The 20985-nt window shown below is 39.1% G+C and overlaps 1 pseudogene across 1 annotated transcript in view; it reads right to left on the bottom strand.

The window, feature by feature from the left end:
• LOC149231509 (ABC transporter G family member 42-like) overlaps nt 1-20985 on the bottom strand; it is a 273301-nt pseudogene that overhangs the window by 4062 nt on the left and 248254 nt on the right. The gene's annotated exons all lie outside the window — the stretch shown is intronic.

Below are 20985 nucleotides of genomic sequence, written 5' to 3'. Positions count from 1 at the left end.
TGTTTTGTATATGCACCATTCTAAATCTTCAAGTGGAATAAATAAATTTCTGTTAAAAAGCCAATAGCAAGAACATAAAGCATTTGAATGGTTCTACTTGTGATCTATAAATCATAACATGCTGCTTATAACATGATAGTATGATACTATTAGGTGATGACAATCAAGATGGTCACCTTGCCCGGCAGGAAATTTAGTGGTGCTCAAATTGTCACACACTCAAACAGAAGTGTTGATAGAGTTAAATGTGAAGCCAAACGAAGGCGCCAATGCCGACGCCAATAATCACCACCACAACCTACCACACCAACTGCCACCGACAACCCACTATCCATTGACTTCTAATTTCATTGTGCAATCATGAAAAACACATGCAGAGAATTCCAGAGCTTTGACCATCATCTATAAATATGTATTTTGCCTCAACCTGAGCAATGCAAGCAAGACAAGGTCTATAGTGTAATTAAAAACTTGTGATTTCTTATCATTTTTGTTTTTTTCTCTTTGTCTTGTGTTCTTGTGTTCTTCCCATTTGTGTTGTATTTAGTTGTCTCTGATTAGATTTGAATCCTATGATTCCATCAACTGGTATTGGAGCTAGGACCTTCATCAGTGCCAAGGGTGCCTAGCCACACTCAAGCCACTATATAGACCTACTCAAGAATCAAGCATTGCTGACAACTAAATCAGGGAAGCTCTGCTCTAGGATTAGGAAAGAAGTGGTTGTAGCAGATTGAATCCCATTCTGTGATAGGCATACCTGTGCTGCCAAATGAACCGCCCAATTGAGCCTCCGTGGTCCCCTATTTTTTTTCTTTCTTGGTCGCCCAAGACACACCTTGTATTGCCTATCGGGTGTTGGGGTAATCTCCGCAGGGACCCTGCAACATATGCGAGTGTCGTGGATGACATGTTTGTGAGTTGCACACACATCCAATCATGTTAAGCAGAGGTTGTGGTTGTTTAAAAGAACAACATTGGAAACGTGAGTGTAAAGGAGTTGGATGCTTTTTGTGTCGTCAGTTTTTTTGTGGGTTGAATATGTAATTTGTGGACATAGGTGTGAAGTGGTTTTTAATTTATTATTACTATCGAGGCCATCCAGATTTTATTTAAAGTTACATTTGATGTTCTTTTGAAAGAAAATTCTAGTTAAATAAATAAAATAAAAAAATGAAGTGTTGTCGCTCGGATTGTATAGGCACCACGACGACGACTTAGGGCAAGGCTGTCACTCCGATCCCCTCCCACTCCATTCTAGTTGTCTCCCAACAACAGGCTATGGGGGGTAGTCCCTATGAAAGTGAGATGATGGAAAGAAAGTTGGGAACCAACTTGCCTGAGAGACACAGTTGAGTGGCCTAGCTACTTGGTGTAAATTTGGCAAGATTAAGGATTCAATTAGATTTAGATTTGAGACCAGTGCCTTATGGAGTCAAAGATCTTTCTTATTATAAGTTATGACCAAGTAACCGAATGGACAACCGTTGCTTAAATGATTAACTAACCTATATGAGATACAACTCCTACGACCTAAGTGTGATGCAAGAATCTTGGATAATTTTAGATTATATGCCTAATCTAGATGGAAACTTTCTCTCCACTATTTTGAGAAACAATCTTTAAAGTAGGTTGTGAGATGGAAGCCAAAGGGAAGCAAGCAAAGGCTTGATTAACAATAACTCCCCCTGTCTTTCAACCACCCAGTGCCTCCGGCACTGCAAAGACTGTGGCTATAACGACTGCAAGGTCACTGTGTTAACCACTAAGAAGGGTTGAATCCCTCAAGCTAGATGAGAGAGGGTTGTCCTATGAGTCTATTAACCAAGATTATGCTTGGAGGTAAGTTATTAATGCAACTACAGTTATGATGAAATTCAAGATTATGAGTGAGTTTCTTAGTTTAAGATTGTTTATGTGATTTAAGTACTTAATGTTGGTTAATTTATGGCAAGAGTATTTAACAATGAATTGAAAGACAATCTTAAACAAGAACAATTGGTCAATGATACAAGTGCCAATGATGAACAAGAGATCATCTAGATACAATTGCTCAAAAATTATAGATCCACAATAGATAAACAATAGAGCAACAATTAACCAGTGATTCAATAGGATAAACCAATGACCTTTATCCAGAAAAGACAATAAGATAGCAAGTGTTCTTAGCCAATATTCTTCAATAGGAGATTTGCAATTAGATTTACCAATCTTCAAGTTAAGAAAACTTCGATGCAATTTAGATCATCACCAATTAAAACACGTTACTTCAATGCCACTTAGATCTCTGATGCCCAAATTGACTTAACTTATCAACAAGATTAGAACTTAGTAGTTTGAGTGTTTGAAGTGCCAAGTTAACGAATTCTCAAATCTAACTCAAGATAATCAATTATTAGAGCTTAACAACAACAAACTACTATGAAAAAGACACTTGTGATGAGATTAGTACAACAATAAGTAAATCAATACAGGCCAAACAAGCCTATGATAACTAGAGATTCTCAATGAGATGCCCAACGTTTTGTTTAATGTAAATTATCAGTGTAGCCCACTTTAAGATGCAATATTCAAAAAAATTCAGATCTGATTTACTTATTTCAGCAGTAAGAAAATGCGTAAGCAATGATATATCAATGTTACAACAAGTACCAAAACGTGCCCAGAACTTAAAATTAGCTTGCCAAACTGAAAATTTTGATTTCTTAGTACCTTTAAAATATGATATTCAGAAAATATCAAATCTGAAAACTTGTTATAGTAGTAAGTAGATCATAAAATTAGTGAGTTATTTATGCTACTACAAATGCCACATTTGGCCCAAAATTTGGAAAAATTTGCCAAAACTGAAAAATGAAATTTTGAGCCCCTTTAGATGTGTGACTCAGAAAATTCCATATTTGACTTAGTAATTATGCAGACAAATTCCAACAAGAAAATTATTAGATCTAAGCTAGATCTTTAATGCCCAAGTGGCCAAATTTTTAGGAAAAAAATTATTTTGCAATTTAGGAGTATTTTGACTAATTAGATATATTTTTAGGGCACTTATATCGTTGTTATGAATCAGAATTTACAGCTCTAATAAAACAGTGACAAATTAGGGTTTAGAGAGCAAAGCCTAGGCCCAAGGCCTTAAATATCACTTTGCCCAAACTTGTCAAAGTTTTCCAATGAAGTTGCCACCTGTAAATCAAACTTTTTGAACCAAATTTCTGCAAAACCCACCAAGTATTCAGTCTTGAAAACTTCAGAAATGGCTAAGGGTCACACTAGCGCTAGGAGAGGGCTACTGGATCAAAAAAAGCTAGCAGCTACAAAAGAGAAGCCAGATATGGCTAAAAAGGGGTCAAAAAAGGCCAAGGAAGGGAGATCGAAGGGCAAAGGAGGTAGAGGAAGACATAAAGGGCTTGACACTAGGGTTAGAGGGTAGATTAGGGCTTGAAAAGGCCACGACTAGCCTTTAAGGCAATCATCTAGAGCTTAGGAGGGGAGCCGAGTGGCATAGGGCCCATAACTAGCCCTTAGAAGGCCTAAAACCCCTAACTCTAGGGCTAGAGAGGGAGGTCAAGGCCTCTAGGGCTATGACCTGCCCTAAAAAGGGCCTAAAAATCGACACAAAGGGCTTTAGGGCTGACACAGGAGGGATAGATTCCAACGCTGGCCTTAGAGGGGTTGGATTCGGGCCCGGGAGGACTGAAAAATGAAAGCCCAACTTCAGAAAAAATTGTCTCCTTCAGATCTACAATTTGGTTTAATTTTTTCAATGAATGGGCATGCAAAAAATTTAGAGACTAGATCTTACCCTCAAGGGCCTAGATCTAGCTCTATTCCAACCTTTTCCACTTGATTTCACTTGCACAAATAGGTTTACAAATACCCAAAACCCAAAATATATACCAAATATCAAAACCCCAAAATTCCAATTAACAAAAATAGTTTACAAATTATTTACAAAAATTTACAAATATACAAGGGTTTTAAAATAAATTTTGAGAAATATTTTTTTTTAGAATTTTCTTTGATAAATGGCTAATAATACTTCGGAAAATTAATAAATACTATAGCCTTAGCGAAGTTAAACAACAACATAAATATTTGGAGTCCAAACAAAGTCGATTCATGCCCACAGTTTGTGAACTTGGAGACCAAGGACCAGGGAACCTACAAACAAAATATATATTTCTCAAGAAAATTTGTTAGACAAATGGCGAACCAAATCATCTAAGATAAACCCAAAATCTATCAATAGAATGACTTTATCCCCATCTGATGAAAAACAAATTTTAATATTAATCAACACAATATAGGAAAGCTCATACCCATCACGTACCACAAATCAACAAACACAGAACACTTTGAACTGCACCCAAAGCCTTTATTATGATTCAAATAAACGTTCCTAGCGGGACAATAGTGTTACATCAATGCTTTTGCATCAATTTCTTAGCCAAATATCATATGGATTTTGAGACAAATGACTCTCTAATTTATAGATAAATCATCCAAATGGAAAAATAACGACTAGTTGGCTTGATCCTCATAAAAATAATATTGATTGTTGATAAATCCTTAATGATATTTTAATCTTAGCCGTTGAAAATATATATTTTGAGGATTTTTTTAATTTCTCATTAAATCCCTTTTTTATTAGCTCAAAATTAATTATTTTGAGCTAATTTCCTCAAAATTTTGATTTTGACTTAGTCACCAAGGTCCAAAGGACCAATTTTACTTTAAATTTCCAATATTCCCTTGGTGGGGGACCTCCAAAATTAATTCTTTTGATACCCATGAATTTTTCCACTTGGAGAATTTAATTTCTCTAGACTTTTAATTTTGACTCTAATTAATTAAATTTTTGGCTTAGGATTTTATTTTATTTTTTCAGAAAATTTAATTAATTTGACACTTGAGCTGATTAAATAAATTTTCCACCTTATAATATTTTAGCCACAGTGTCTAAATATGAGGGACCATGCACTAAAATATTTTTTACATAAGATATTTACAATTCAACCCTCAAAGGGGGAATACCCGTTCGGCTTAAACTCTCAAATTACATACTTGATTCTGCGACACAATATGATCTAGTATACCAAGTGATTTGTAATAAAATAATTTAAAAAATTAACTTAAATTATTCCCAAATCATTTTTACATAAGACTCAACTAGAACGCTAGGACTCACCTAAGACTTTGACGAAGAATTCCACCCTAGCTTTGGGGTGAGGTTGGAGGGAAAAGCTCTATGAACCATCTCTGTTTAGAAACACAGATGAGTCAGTGAGACGGAAAACCTCCTACGATGAAATTATCACCAAAATAATAGGCTTACCTAGGTTGTTACATACATTCATGGTCTTAATAGCATCATTTACATTAAAAAATTGTAGAATGCGTTTACAATAACATAGTGTTGAAGGATGATGATCTTGATCCTTGGAAAAAAAATGGCACATTTGCTTCCTCGGAACTTTGAAAAAATGAGTGCAACATCTGGCTCCATATGGGGACACATTACTTCCATGAAGTAACGTGAGAACCCCAGAATCCTGCATCCAAGAAAATAGGAATCCATCAAATAGATATCCATTCAAAATCGAAATTATTATGCATACATAGTCAATCCTTCTAGAATAGAAAAATATACTCTAACAAACTGAAATATGAAAGACATAGTCATAAATGCGTGAAATAAAACTATGTAACGACATGAAATAAAAGGGATAGAGTTAGAGATACTTATACAAATGATGCCCCATGGCATCAAATGTCATCGATGTGGATCAATCTTGGGCATCTGTTGACTGACTGGTAGATCAATAGGTTGCTTATCAGATGTCCCTTGCTAAAATTTGACCCTCTTTGGTTGGTGTAAATGTTCATCATTGTGTTGCATATCTTGGTCAAACTGAAACCTGTTTCTCTTTCTTCTTGGAGGAGGGGATGGGCAGTAGAATATAGAAAAGTGACATACTGGATGGACAAACTTTGACTCAAAATACAGTGGATGACCTTGTGGAACAACCTTTTCACCATTCTCCAACTTCTTTGGATCTTCTACATGGTACCTTCTTTCTACTTCTCTTTATAATCTAACCATACCAAATGTTGTTGCTGGAATAGTGGCGTAAGATAGATCTATCTAAATAGATCCACCTAAATCGGTTGCAAATTTTCTGGAAAGAAGCATTCCCCACACATCTAGCGCATGAATCACTGCTATATCCATGGTAATGATCCTGTATGGGTAATTAGCAAAGGGGACCTGTAGATATTTAACCACACCGAGGACTTCAACTTTTCTAGAGTCTATTGAGCAAATGTTATGGTAAGGTCTAGAAATTCTTAAGTTCAATTGTTCCATGACCTTCTTGGTCATAACATTTGTAGATGCACCGGAATCAAGCATGCAATTGTGAAGGAGACGATCATTAATATCCAATGTCAGAAAGAATGACTGATGGTCCTCATTGGTCATATAGCAGTTTATATCTTTTAACTTAATTTCTTCATCTTTAGGATGAGTATCAAATTGTTCTTGTTGAGCAATATCTAAAGCCCTAAAGAATGAAGCTCTTTGTGATGGGATCTTCAAAAGTTCTAAGACTGGAACTAACATATTGATGTTATTAATCCATGCTGCCTAGTCCACCTTTAATCTGGACTTATACCTTTTAGAAGGAACCTGCTTATATTGACATTGATCCTTACCTCTCCTTTGATAGGTATAACCTTTACTTTTGGCAAGTTCTAGAATTTGTTCCTAAGATGGCTCCTCACCATATGCTTGAGTAATGGGGTCTTTCTCTTCATTGAAGGTATTGATGGTGAAGGTTGAAGAAATCATGTCGGCACATCAAATTTCCTTGGAGTTATCTTGACTTGCATTATTATTTTGTTGGTTTCTACTTTCCTCCAAGATTCTTTTAGCAAAGGCACATGTACTTTCTTCATGGAAACTCTCACAAGGTCTACAGAAAGGAACAGGTTCATCAATCATATTAGCAGACTCAAGTGGTGTAGGAGGCCTTTGATCATTTGGAGGATTTCTTCTTGGCCATGGATTATTGTTGTTACCCCTGTTATTATTATTATTCCTGGGCAACATATTCTGCATTCAGATTCTTTCCATCTGTATTAACTGATTCTGCATCTTGCTTATTTGTATGGCATGTTCAATCTTCATTTCTCTTACTAATCGAGTCAATTCTTTAATTTATCCCAACTCTTCTTCTTTAACTTCTTTCCCCTTAGACTTGATCTGACCCCTTTCAAACCCTGGGATTTCGATTTTCCTGAGGCTTTCATGTCTTTTTCTAATTCTTCAGTTGTGCTTTGGGCAATAGCTAGAGTATTGGGATGAGTGCGTCTTATCTCATATTGAGTTTCAACGTGGAAAGCCTCAAGATACTATTCCAAAACTGTCTTGTCGAGAGGCTTGTAGTCTTGAGTCATGTCTTTTAAAAGCTTGTTGAATCTTTGGTTAAATTCTTCCACTATTTCATTCTCTCTTTCGTTAATAGTGTTGAATTTTTTGACAAAATATTTTCCTTGTTTCCTATCCCCATATTTATCTCTGGATGAATCAAGTAGGGTCCTTAAAGAATCAAAGGCATTATCAGCTTTGTCATGAAACCAATTGAGAGCATCATCTTCTAAGGATAGAAAAAACAACTTCATTCTGACATATTCATAGTTGTATGTGGTAGTATGAACAAATCTTTGGATGAAACTGTCGAATTTATTTATATGTGCTTCGACATTGATGACATTATTTCCTTGGAAGATTGGAAAATTGCTCATGGTAGATTCATTTGGCAAGTCATGCGAGTACCCCTAGATGTTGGTGAAGTTGCAAGGCCTGTAAAAGTCACCCATGATGTCTTGATTCGGAGGATTGATGAAACACAAATGGAGATCAGGGAGGGCTTTCTATCTGAGAAATTTTAGTTTCTCTCTAGAATGTAATTTGTTTAACTGAGCTCTTAGAACCTTCTCAAGATTGGGGGCAGGGATAACCAAGCTACCAAGATTCTTTCTAGAGTAAGCTCTTGTGAATGGTTGAACAAGTGGACTCGCCACCCAAACAAGAAGCCAACCTAAATGTCTAGGTGCTAAAAGCGTGAATGAACAAGACAAAAGGATTAGTGAGAGTACAAAGGATAAGGTGACGAAAGGTTGAATAATGATCAAACGCTAGGTGCCAAAAATTTTGTGACGTTAACGGGTCAAGGAATGAAGAAAGATGGAAAGATTAAGAAATTGTCGTAAACCCCAAGAACGGAAAAATCTATCCTCAGCAACAACGCCAGAAAATGTTGTCACATGGATTGTACAGGCATCGCAACAATGGCTCAGGGAGGGGGCTGTCACTCTAATCCCCGACCACTCCATTGTAGCTATCTCCCTATAGTAGGCTATGGGGGGTAGTCCCTATGAAAGTGAGATGATGGAAAGCAAGTTGGGAACCAACTTGTCCGGGAGACAAGTTGAGTGGCCTAGCTACTTGGTGTAAATTTAGCAAGATTAAGGATTCGATTAGATTTAGACTTGAGACCAATGCCTTATGGAGTCAAAGATCTTGCTTATTATAAATTATGACTAAGTAACCGAATGGAAAACCATTGCTTAAGTGATTAACTAACCTATATGAGATACAACTCCTACGACCTAAGTGTGATGCAAGGATCTTGATTAATTTTAGATTATATGCCTAATCTAGATGAACCTTTCCCTTAATTGTTTTGAGAAACAATCTTCAAACTAGGTTGTGAGATGGAAACCAACGGGAAACAATCAAAGGCTTGATTAACGACACTTTTTCCTGTGTTCCAACCACACAGTGCCTCCGGCATTCTAGAGATTGTGGCTCTGATGACTACAAGGTCATTGCGTTAACCACTAAGAATGGATGACTCCCTCGAGCTAGATGAGAGAGGGTTGTCCTACAAGTCTATCAACCAAACTTATGCTTGGCAATAAGTTATTAATGCAACTACGCTTAGGATGAAATGCAATATTATGAGTGAGTTTCTTAGTTTAAAATTGTTTATGTGATTTAAGTACTTAATGTCGGTTAATTTATGGTAAGAGTACTTAATAATGTATTGAAAGACAATATTAAACAAGAACAATTGCTCAATGATACAGTTGCTCAATGATAAACAAGAGATCCTCTAGATACAATTGCTCAAAAAATATAGATCCACAATAGATAAACAATAGAGCAACAATTAACCAGTGATTCAGTATGATAAGACAAATGTTGATTAAGGATAGCATCGGATGTGCTCTAGCCACAAAAATTGGTGGAGAGGCTAAGGCACATGAGATATCTGTTGGACACAGATTGTCATTGATGTCAATATGGCAATATTCAAGAGGAGGAGACAGAGCATATCGGAGCCAAGAGGAGCAAAAGGAGCCAAGAGGAGCGGACCAAGCCAGAAAACCCACATATGCATGTATTAACGATTATCGGGCGATTGTTCGGGCAATGAAAACCCACATATGCATGTATTAACGATTATTGGGAGTGGAGGCAAACAGCAGCGATATCGTATCGGAACCCTTAGGGGTGAGAGTGGACGCGATATGCGATTTAGCGCTAATCGTCCGATCTGAAGGAATAATGGACGGCGGAGATCTAATTGGCAATCGGCATATCGGAGCGATCGCGTCGGAAGGATCGGGGGATGCGATATGTGACATCGCCGATAACCTGGAGCCAAAATACTGTAGATTGGAGTTAATAACAGTTTCGGGTCCGGAATGAACCTTCAACCTTGCGAAGTGGGAGAGCGACAGTCGGAGCCGAAATATTATAAAACAGAGCCTAAAGGAGCATCGGGTCCACAGACCCATTACATTGCAAATCTGCCGATAGGGAACTGCCGATAGGCCGGACCCAAAATCGCTTTAGAAGGGAGCTTAAAGGAGTATCGGGTCTGCAGACCCATTACATTGCAAATCTGCTGATAGGGAACTGCCGATAGGCCGGACCCGAAATCTCTTTAGAAGGGAGCTTAAAGGAGTGTCAGGTCTGCAGACCCTTTGTATTACAAAGTCGCCGAGGTGAACTCGCCGAATTGACGGAGCCGAAATTTGAATAGGCGGGATCATAAAAGGGTGTCGGGTCCGTCGCATCGGAAGAGGCTGTTCTATTGTTTACAGCGAACGTCGATGTTCATCGGACCCGAAACAATATTAAAGGGAGTCTAAAGCCATATCGGGTCCGCACCTCATCGGAGGTCAGGCCTTAAGAGTTTTGTTATGGTTGCGAAATCCGGACCCGCCGAATTTATGAAAGCAGCCATATAATTCTTGAGATCCGCGTACATTGAGTTAAGCGGTTTTTATGCTAGTTTTGTGTATTGATATTATATGGTTACATATGGCCATGAGGGGTTTTATGGTAATTCCATATATGTCTATAAGTGTGGCGGGTTGATTAAAGCGCTCGGTGATGGTTGATTAGAGGCTCGGTTGGTGGCTTCCGATGGTTGATTATAAAGCACCGATAAAAGGTGGCTTCGATTCCTAGTAAGTCCATGGTTATAAAAGGCTTTCGGCCTAAAGAACGCTTCCGATAAAGCCTGTAAGACAAAAGAAGCAAAGGAATGGAAGCCGAAGTGTCAAGCGATCAAGTGAGGAGGAAGCCAAAGAGTCAGCATGTAAGAGGAAACGAATGGACAGGGGGATGGAGCATATAAAAACAGCAAAAACAGAGAACTGAAGGGGTCGTTTGGTGGATGGCATAACTTGAGCATGAGATAGTGGAAGCAGCAGAAGAAAAGGGGGCAGCAGAAGCAGTGGAAGCTAAAAAGAGCACAGCAACATACCAGTGTATACCAAAGAGGTTGGAGCCCCAGAATAGAACAGGATTGAAGTCCTTGGGAGTTGGTGCTCCTAAGTCCAAGATTGGTGTCTTGGCAAAATAGAGTTGGTGCTCAGGAGGTTGGAGCCTCACCAAAGTCCAAGTTGGAGTTTGGCAACCAATTGTGACAATCTATTTATTGTATTTATTTTACTGCACAGTTATATTAATAAAAACATTTATTCCTGTTGTTCATTTTGTGTTCTGAACATATATATTTTAACTAGTAAAACAATAGTGAGAAAAAGAAATACTGATTCACCCCCCTCTCAGTATTTCCAACAATTGGTATCAGAGCAAGCTTCTTCATTCTAGCCTAACAGCTTGAAGAAGGATCAGCAACCATGATGAGAAATCATGAAGCATCAAGAAAACCTCCTCTATTTGATGGAACTAACTTTGGGTTTTGGAAGAAAAGAATGACTTACTATTTAATGTCCCTTGGACCTGAAGTCTGGCATTTTTGTCAAACTGAATACCGAGCGACTTCCACTCTTCCAATAGACCAAGACGAGAGGAAAGCCTACATTGCAAATGCAAAAGCCATGAACTATATCACTAGTGGAATCACTGATTCCGAGTTTACAAAAATCATGCACTGTAACTCTGCCAGAGAAATGTGGGAGAAGCTAGTTAGCTTGTACGATGGAGACTCAAAAGTCAAAAAGGCAAAGCTTCAAACTCACAGAAGACAATTTGAAAGTTTGAAGATGGAAGAGGAAGAATATATTGTAGCATACCTCCTCCGAGTAGCTGAAGTGGTAAATTCCCTGAAAGGATTGGACGAAAAGGTTGAAGAAAGTACTATTGTACAAAAGGTATTAAGGTCCCTTCCAGACAGATTTGACTCCAAAATAAGTGCTATAGAAGAATCAAAGGATCTTGACACCCTCAAAATGGATGAACTCCATGGAATTATCACTGCCTATGAAATGAGGAAAGGTGGACCTAGCTCCAAAGATGCAGCATTCAAGGCCTCAAAGTCAAAGAAAGGGAAAGAAAGGAATGACTGTATTGATGAGTCAGATGTGGAATCCGAATTGGCTCAATATGTACGAAAGCTGAAGAGAGGATCTAAGCTTAAAGGCAAGTATCCTCTTATCTGTTTTAAATGTGGTAAAATAGGTCATTATGCAGCAAAATGTCCTCATAAACAAGACAGTGATGATGAAAGAAATTCTAAAAGAATAATGACATACAAAAAGAAAGGGTTCAATAAGAAAAACCTTCTCTCCAAGCAAGGTGAGTCTGATGAGGATGAGTTTATGGTCATCAAAAAGATATCAGATGAGGAAAGCGATCATGATGAAAGCCAAGAAGCATTATTCATGGCACTCACAGATGATGATGACTCGGGGCCAGAAGGAAATGTGGATGAACTGTTAATAAGTGCCATTGAAGAGAACGAGAAACTGCGGAACAAAATTATCTCTCTCAAAGTGGAAAACGAGGAAATAAGAAGGAGAGAAGAACTCTTGGAAACAAAGCTTAAGGAAAAAGAAGAGACTTGTGAAGAACGTGAGGCTGAAGTAGTATCTCTGAGAAAGGAGTTGGAGCAAATTAAAAAGGTTTGTAAAAGCTCTCAAATACTTGATACTATTCTGAAAAATCAAAAACCTCAACATGATAAGTCTGGAATAAGCTTCAAGGGAGAATCCTCAAGCACTAAGAATAGTGCGAAAAGCTATGCCGATGCACTTTCCTGCAACCCAAAAGATGAAAAAGTATCTTATCAAAAGTGCATCCCAGATTCCAAGAATAAAGAAAGAGTTACTCCAAAGAAGAATGTGGAATCGAATCATGGACACTACAGCAAATACAAATCTGTACCCTACCAAGGGCCCATCAAAAATCCAAAGGACGAGGGAGGAGTAATTCTCAGAAAGGAAAGCGAATTAAACCGTGGTTACTTCAAAACCATATTTCTTGGACACTGTTTTCACTGTAAAAACTTCGGTCACCAAGCTAGACACTGTATGGCTCGCAGAAATGAGAAGACAAAGCAAAAGGACCGAGTAATCAACTCATATGCTCCCAAAAGACAGGGACAAATCAAAACCTTCAATTCATTCGATCCCTTGACTAAATTTGATCTGACTTGCTCTTTTTGCTACAATAATGGACACTATGAACAAAACTGCCCACTCAAAGGAAGAAAGACGAGCAGCAAGATCTCTACAATGGAAAAATGCGGCCTGGCTCTATTTGCGCAAAATAATGGAAACCAGTGGTTTGTGGATAGTGGGTGCTCCAGACACATGACAGGAGACAGAAGGAAATTTATCTCACTGAGCAAAAAGGAAGGGAATGTGTCCTTTGGAAGCGGAACTGGCAAATTGCAGGAAGAGGAACAATTACTCTGATCAATGGAAAAGGAAAAGCTCAAGATGCTCTGCTGGTTGACGGACTCAAACACAACCTTCTGAGTGTCAGCCAAATTTGTGATCAAGGACATAAGGTTGTTTTCAGCACCAAAGACTGTGAAATAAGGAACTCTGCCTCAGGGAAACTTGTGGCAAAAGGAGTGAGAACACCAGACAACATTTACGTTCTGAACAAGATTCAGGAAAACAAATGCTACTTGAGTCAGGCAGATGAGAGTTGGTTGTGGCACAAGAGACTTGGACATACCAGCTTCGAAAATCTGGTCAATATTAGCAAAATCAAAGCTGTACAAGACATCCCAAGGTTGTCCAAACCAAAGCAAGCAGTGTGTGGTCCATGTCAACATGGAAAACAGACCAGAACTAGCCACAAGACAAAGGAACACTGTACATCAAAGCCCTTGGAGATCATCCATGTTGATGTGTGTGGGCCAACTAGAAATCAAGCACTCCAAGGAGAAAGGTACTTTGTGTTATTTGTTGATGATTATACTAGAATGATGTGGATATATTTCATAAAGTATAAATCTGAAACTTTTGAGTGTTTTAAGAATCTAAAAGCCCTTATAGAAAACGAAAAAGATTCAAAAATTAAGTGTCTCAGAACAGACAGAGGAGGAGAATTCACATCAAACGAGTTCAGTGAGTTCTGCAATATTCATGGAATTAAAATGGAATTCTCGACTGCCAGAACACCTCAGCAAAATGGGGTAGTTGAAAGACGAAACCAAACTGTCCAAGAAATGGCAAGAACCATGCTGTTAGCAGCAGACCTACAACCTAAATTCTGGAGGGAAGCAGTAGGGACAGTTGTCTTTACATTGAATCGGACTCAATTAAGACCAAATTGTGACAAAACTCCTTATGAGCTATGGAAAGGAAGACCTGCTTCGGTGAAGTACTTCAAAATATTTGGAAGCAAGTGCTTCATAAAAATAAATGATGGTTCACCTGGAAAATTTGATTCTCGGGTTGATGAGGGGGATACTCTCCACGGAGCAAGGCTTACAAGTGCTACAATTATCGACTGAAGAAAATAGTGGAAAGCATCAATGTAAAGGTTGATGAAGATCTTCCAGAAAAGGAAACTGAAGAACAAGAAGATGAATTCCTTATTGAAGAAGAAGAATCTAAAGAAGAAGAGATAGATGATGAAGAAGAAGAAGAGGAAAGAGAACCATCCCATACCCCATCAAAGATGAAGTATGTAGAAAGATACCATCCAGAAGAACAAATCATTGGCGATAAAGATGAAGGTGTGCAGATCAGAAGAAGGATAACCACCTCACCCAAGAGAAAAGCCATTGTCCTCCTATCTATGATAGAACCATAAGCATTCACAGAAGCAAGTAAGGATCCTCATTGGGTAAAAGCAATGGAAGAAGAAATGTCCCAAATTGAGAAGAACAAGACATGGGAGCTGGTACCACGTTCAAAGGACAAAAACATAATAGGAACCAAATGGGTGTTCAAAAATAAAATGAATGAGGAAGGACAGGTTATCAGAAACAAGGCAAGACTTGTCTGCAAAGGCTATTCACAAATTGAAGGAGTTGACTTTGAAGAGACATTTGCACCAGTGGCCCGTATGGAAGCTATCAGGATGTTCTTAGCATTTGCTTGCTCGAAAGGATTCAAAATCTATCAAATGGACATGAAATCAGCATTTCTAAATGGGGAACTCAAGGAGGAAGTCTACATGGAGCAGCCAGAAGGCTTTGATCTGACAGTAGGAAAGGACCTAGTCTGTAAGTTGAAAAAGGCTTTGTATGGGCTGAAACAAGCTCCTAGAGCTTGGTATGCAAGACTGGATAACTATCTCCAACAACAAGGCTTCAAAAAGGGAGTGGCTGGAAGCAATCTATACATAAAGACAGATCAAGGTAAGTTACTAGTTGCTCTTGTTTATGTCGATGATCTGATTTTTGCTAGTAATAGTGATGAAATGAGCCATGAATTTTCTCAAAGCATGGCAAAAGAATTTGAGATGTCAATGATAGGTGAACTATTCCACTTCCTTGGACTTCAAGTATCTCAAACCAGAGCAGGATTGTATATATCTCAAGCCAAATATCTAAAAGACATGCTCAAAAAATATGGAATGGAGGACTGTGCACCCATGAGCACCCCCATGACCACAAACTGCAAACTGAGCAAAGATGATGACTCCCCTCTAGTAGATGCAACTCATTACAGGTCAATGATTGGAGCCCTCCTATACTTAACAGCTACACGACCTGACATAATGCAAGCAGTAGGAATGGTGGGAAGATTTCAATCGGCTCCCAAACAATCTCATTTATTAGCTGTAAAAAGAATTCTCAGATATTTGAAGGGAACTTCTGATTTTGGTCTCTGGTACCCAAAGAGTTCAACATTGACTGTAACTGCATACACTGATGCTGATTGGGTTGGAAATATAGATGATCGGAAAAGTACTAGTGGAAATGCATTCTTCCTAGGAGACTGTTTGGTATCCTGGCTCAGCAAAAAACAGTCATCCATATCATTATCCACAACCGAAGCCGAGTATATTGTTGTAGCAGACTGTTGTACTCAGATACTATGGATGAAGGAAGCGCTAAAGGATGTAAACATATGTACAGATCAACCAATTATTGTTTATTGTGACAACACTAGTGCTATCAGTCTCAGTAAAAATCCAGTGATGCACTCAAGAACCAAACATATACCAATCAAGTATCATTTCCTCCGTGAGCAAGTAGCTGAACAAAACATCGCTCTGGAATATATAAGTACTAAGGAGCAGATAGTTGATATTTTCACTAAACCTCTTCCTCGGGAAGCATTCGAACACCTACGACAAAAGATGGGGGTTATTTCTTTATCATCGCTCAAGTCTATTCATAAAGATGCAGCAGGACAGGGGGAGCAACTTGACAGGGGGAGTTCGTATGCATTCCTTTGCCATTGATGTCAAAGGGGGAGAAAGCAGAAGAATATTGCCATCAATAACAAAGGGGGAGATTGTTGGACACAGATTGTCATTGATGTCAATTTGGCAATATTCAAGAGGAGGAGACAGAGCATATCGGAGCCAAGAGGAGCAAAAGGAGCCAAGAGGAGCGGACCAAGCCAGAAAACCCACATATGCATGTATTAACGATTATCGGGCGATTGTTCGGGCAATGAAAACCCACATATGCATGTATTAACGATTATCAGGAGTGGAGGCAAATAGCAGCGATATCGTATCGGAACCCTTAGGGGTGAGAGTGGACGCGACATGCGATTTAGCGCTGACCATCCGATCTGAAGGAATAATGGACGGCGGAGATCTAATCGGCAATCGGCATATCGGAGCGATCGCGTCGGAAGGATCGGGGGATGCGATATGTGACATCGCCGATAACCTGGAGCCGAAATACTGTAGATTGGAGTTAATAACAGTTTCGGGTCCGGAATGAACCTTCAACCTTGCGAAGTGGGAGAGCGACAGTCGGAGCCGAAATATTATAAAACAGAGCCTAAAGGAGCATCGGGTCCGCAGACCCATTACATTGCAAATCTGCCGATAGGGAACTGTCGATAGGCCGGACCCAAAATCTCTTTAGAAGGGAGCTTAAAGGAGTATCGGGTCCGCAGACCCATTACATTGCAAATCTGCCGATAGGGAACTGCCGATAGGCCGGACCCGAAATCTCTTTAGAAGGGAGCTTAAAGGAGTGTCGGGTCCGCAGACCCTTTGTATTACAAAGTCGCCGAGGTGAACTCGCCGAATTGATGGAGCCGAAATTTGAATAGGCTGGATCATAAAAGGGTGTCGGGTCCGTCGCATCGGAAGAGGTTGTTCTATTGTTTACAGCGAACGCCGATGTTCATCGGACCCGAAACAATATTAAAGGGAGTCTAAAGCCATATTGGGTCCACACCTCGTCGGAGGTCAGGCCTTAAGAGTTTTGTTATGGTTGCGAAATCCGGACCCGCCGAATTTATGAAAGCAGCCATATAATTCTTGAGATCCGCGTACATTGAGTTAAGCGGTTTTTATGCTAGTTCTGTGTATTGATATTATATGGTTACATATGGCCATGAGGGGTTTTATGGTAATTCCATATATGTCTATAAGTGTGGCGGGTTGATTAAAGCGCTCGGTGATGGTTGATTAGAGGCTCGGTTGGTGGCTTCCGATGGTTGATTATAAAGCACCGATAAAAGGTGGCTTCGATTCCTAGTAAGTCCATGGTTATAAAAGGCTTTCGGCCTAAAGAACGCTTCCGATAAAGCCTGTAAGACAGAAAAAGCAAAGGAATGGAAGCCGAAGTGTCAAGCGATCAAGTGAGGAGGAAGCACCTAGAGACTTCCTATTTTGACCTTTTTTTTCATTGCATAGCACAAAATGATAAAGTTATCATCTTGACTGAGCATTTGAACTCAGTATTTTATTTTTTTCCCGCAGTGCAGTAAAGGTCAGCATGTAAGAGGAAACGAATGGACAGGGGGTTGGAGCATATAAAAACAGCAAAAACAGAGAACTGAAGGGGTCGTTTGGTGGATGGCATAACTTGAGCATGAGATAGTGGAAGCAGCAGAAGAAAAGGGGGCAGCAGAAGAAGTGGAAGCTAAAAAGAGCACAGCAGCATACCAGTGTATACCAAAGAGGTTGGAGCCTCAGAATAGAACAGGATTGAAGTCCTTGGGAGTTGGTGCTCCTAAGTCCAAGATTGGTGTCTTGGCAAAATAGAGTTGGTGCTCAGGAGGTTGGAGCCTCACCAAAGTCCAAGTTGGAGTTTGGCAACCAATTGTGACAATCTATTTATTGTATTTATTTTACTGCACAGTTATATTAATAAAAGCATTTATTCCTGCTGTTCATTTTGTGTTCTGAACATATATATTTTAACTAGTAAAACAATAGTGAGAAAAAGAAATACTGATTCACCCCCCTCTCAGTATTTCCAACAATATCCAATACCCAAAAATGGTTTGGGAAAATTCTAAACAGTTTGGGAGATATTAAAATAATTAATATTTTCAATGGAGTCCCTAAGTCTAAACTTAGGGAAAATAAAATATTAATGAATATAAAACTGTGTTAGAAGGGTCCAAAAGTCATGGATCAAGCCAGATCTAATCTTAGTCGTTGATTAGGGACTTAATCTCGGCCATTGATTTGTCAACGAGAAAAGTATAAGAGGAGTCTCGAGGATCACTTGGAGAACACACCAAGAGATCAAGATTTCGACTTCCTGGGGCTGGGCTTGCTGAGAAAGTTGAGAGAGTGATCAGAGGTGCAGCTGAGGGGCAGTGAATACAAAAGAAGAGAGGAAGAGATAGCACCGTGAGGATCAAAGTAGTAGCTGAAGAGAGGGATGCAGAATCAGCAAGGGTTCATGCAGAGCCAGCCAGGGCTCACGCAGAACCAGCCAGGAGTTGCGTAGTGCCTCAGAAGGCAAGCATGGGTGACGGAGAGGGCTAGAGGACTAACGTAGTGCCACCAAAGGCTAACGCGGGCCAAGCCAGAGTGACGCTGGGCTAATGCTGGGCTAGAGAGAGTTGACACAGTCCCTAGAGGCTGACATTGGGGTTTTGTGGGGCAGATTAGAGCGTGGAGCTACCGGAGTGTTTATTCAGGGTTTCAACCGGAATATCTATCTCCGACTAAGAGGTACTACTGCTGAGATTTTTCTTTGTTGGGTGAGCCAGATTTGGCACCTAGATTGTATTCTGAAACTGCTTAAATCAAACCCTCAGATAGCTACACCGGTTTTCCTGCATTGGGTTTTTCCGGGGACATTAGTCCAAAAACAATGGTGTTACTTGTGTGCTTTTTTTTGTTTCCTTCAGTTGATGATCTGTAATTTGTTGAGCATGTACTTGTATTTATTTTCAGTATTTACATGGTAAGTAAATTGTTAATTAATCATAACAAGTAGGAAGGAATAAATTAGAAAGTACATGAAGGGTTTCTAACTGTTAGACTTAGAAACTTCAACACCAAAGACCTTTATCCAGAAAAGACAATAAGATAGCAAGTGTTCTTAGCCAATATTCTTCAATAGGAGATGTGCAATTAGATTTATCAATCTTCAAGTTAAGAACACTTAGATGCAGTTTAGGTCATCACCAGTTAAAACAAGTTACTTCAATTCCACTTAGATCTCTGATGCCCAAACTGACTTAACTCATCAACAAGATTAGAACTTAGATGTTTGAGTTTTTGAAGTGCCAAGTTAACGAATTCTCAAATCTAACTCAAGATAATCAATTATTAGAGCTTAACAACAACAAACTACTATGAAAAAGAGACTTGTGATGAGCTTAGAACAACAGTAAGTAAATCAATATAGACCAAACAAGTCTATGATAGCCAAAGATGCTCAATGATATGCCCAACACTTAGCTTAATGTAAATTATGAGTGTAGCCCACTTTAAGATGCAGTATTCAGAATATTTCAGATCTGATTTACTTAGTTCAGCAGTAAGAAAATGCGTGAAGAGTGACATATCAATGTTACAACGAGTACCAAAACGTGCCCAAAACTTAAAATTAGCTTGCCAAACTGAAAATTCTGATTTTTTAGGACCTTTAAAGTATGATATTCAGAAAATATCAGATCAGAAAACTTGTTACAGTAGTAAGTAGATCAGAAAATTAGTGAGTTATTTATGCTACCACAAGTGCCATATCTAGCCCAAAACATGGAAAAATTTGCCAAAACTGAAAAATTTAAATTTTGAGCCCTTTTAAATGTGTGATTCAGAAAATTCTAGATCTGACTTAGAAATTATGCAAAGAAATTCCAGCAAGCAAATTATCATATATAATCTAGATCTTTAATGCCCAAGTGGCCAAATTTTTAGAAAAAAAATTATTTTGCAATTTAGGAGTATTTTGACCAATTAGATTTATTCTTTAAGGCACTTATATCACTATTATGAATCATAATTTACAGATGTAATAAAACAGTAAGAAATTAAGGTTTAGAGAGCAAACCCTAGGCCCAAGGCCTTGAAGACCACTTTGCCCAAACTTGTCAAAATTTTGCAATGAAGTTGCCACCTACAAATCAAACTTTTTGAGCCAAATTTTTGGAAGACCCACCAAGTATTCAGTCCTGAAAACTTCAGGAATGGCTAAGGGTCAAACTAGGGCCAACAGAGGGTTACATGCTTAAGAAAGCTAAAGGCTAGGGAAAATAAGCCAGAGAGGGCTGAAAAGGGGTCAAAAAAGGCCAAGGAAGGAAGATCAAAGGGAAAAGGAGGCAGAGCAAGCCTGAAAGGGCTTGACACTTGGGTTAGAGGGTAGATTAGGGCTTGAAAGGGCCATGACTAGCCTTTAAGGTAGTTGTCTAGGGCTTAGGAGGGGAGCCGAGTGGCCTAGGGCCCACGGCTAGGCCTTAGAAGGCCTAAAGCCCCTAACGTTGGGACTAGAGAGGGAGGCTGAGGCCTCTAGGGCTTACGACCTGCCCTAAAAAGGGCCTAAAAGCTTACGCAGAGGGATTAAGGGCTAACGTAGGGGGGATAGAGTCCATGTTTTCCTTGGAGGGGTCAGATCCGGGCCTGGGAGAATTGAGAAATGAAACCCCAGCTTTAGAAAAATTTATCTCCTTCGGATCTGCAATTTGGCTCAATTTCTTTAATGGTTGGCCCTGCAAAAAATTTAGAGACTAGATTTTATCCTCAAGGGCCTAGATCTAGCTCAATTTCATCCTTTTTCGCTTGATCTCACCTGCACAAATAGATTTACAAATACC

The sequence above is a fragment of the Pinus tabuliformis genome, chromosome J (assembly GCF_031772625.1).
Source record: "Pinus tabuliformis cultivar Carrire ecotype Pingquan chromosome J, CPIR1, whole genome shotgun sequence".
NCBI classification, from domain to species: Eukaryota; Viridiplantae; Streptophyta; class Pinopsida; order Pinales; family Pinaceae; genus Pinus; species Pinus tabuliformis.
The sequence above is the reverse complement of the archived record's forward strand: the minus strand, read 5'-3'. Positions and strand labels throughout refer to the sequence as shown.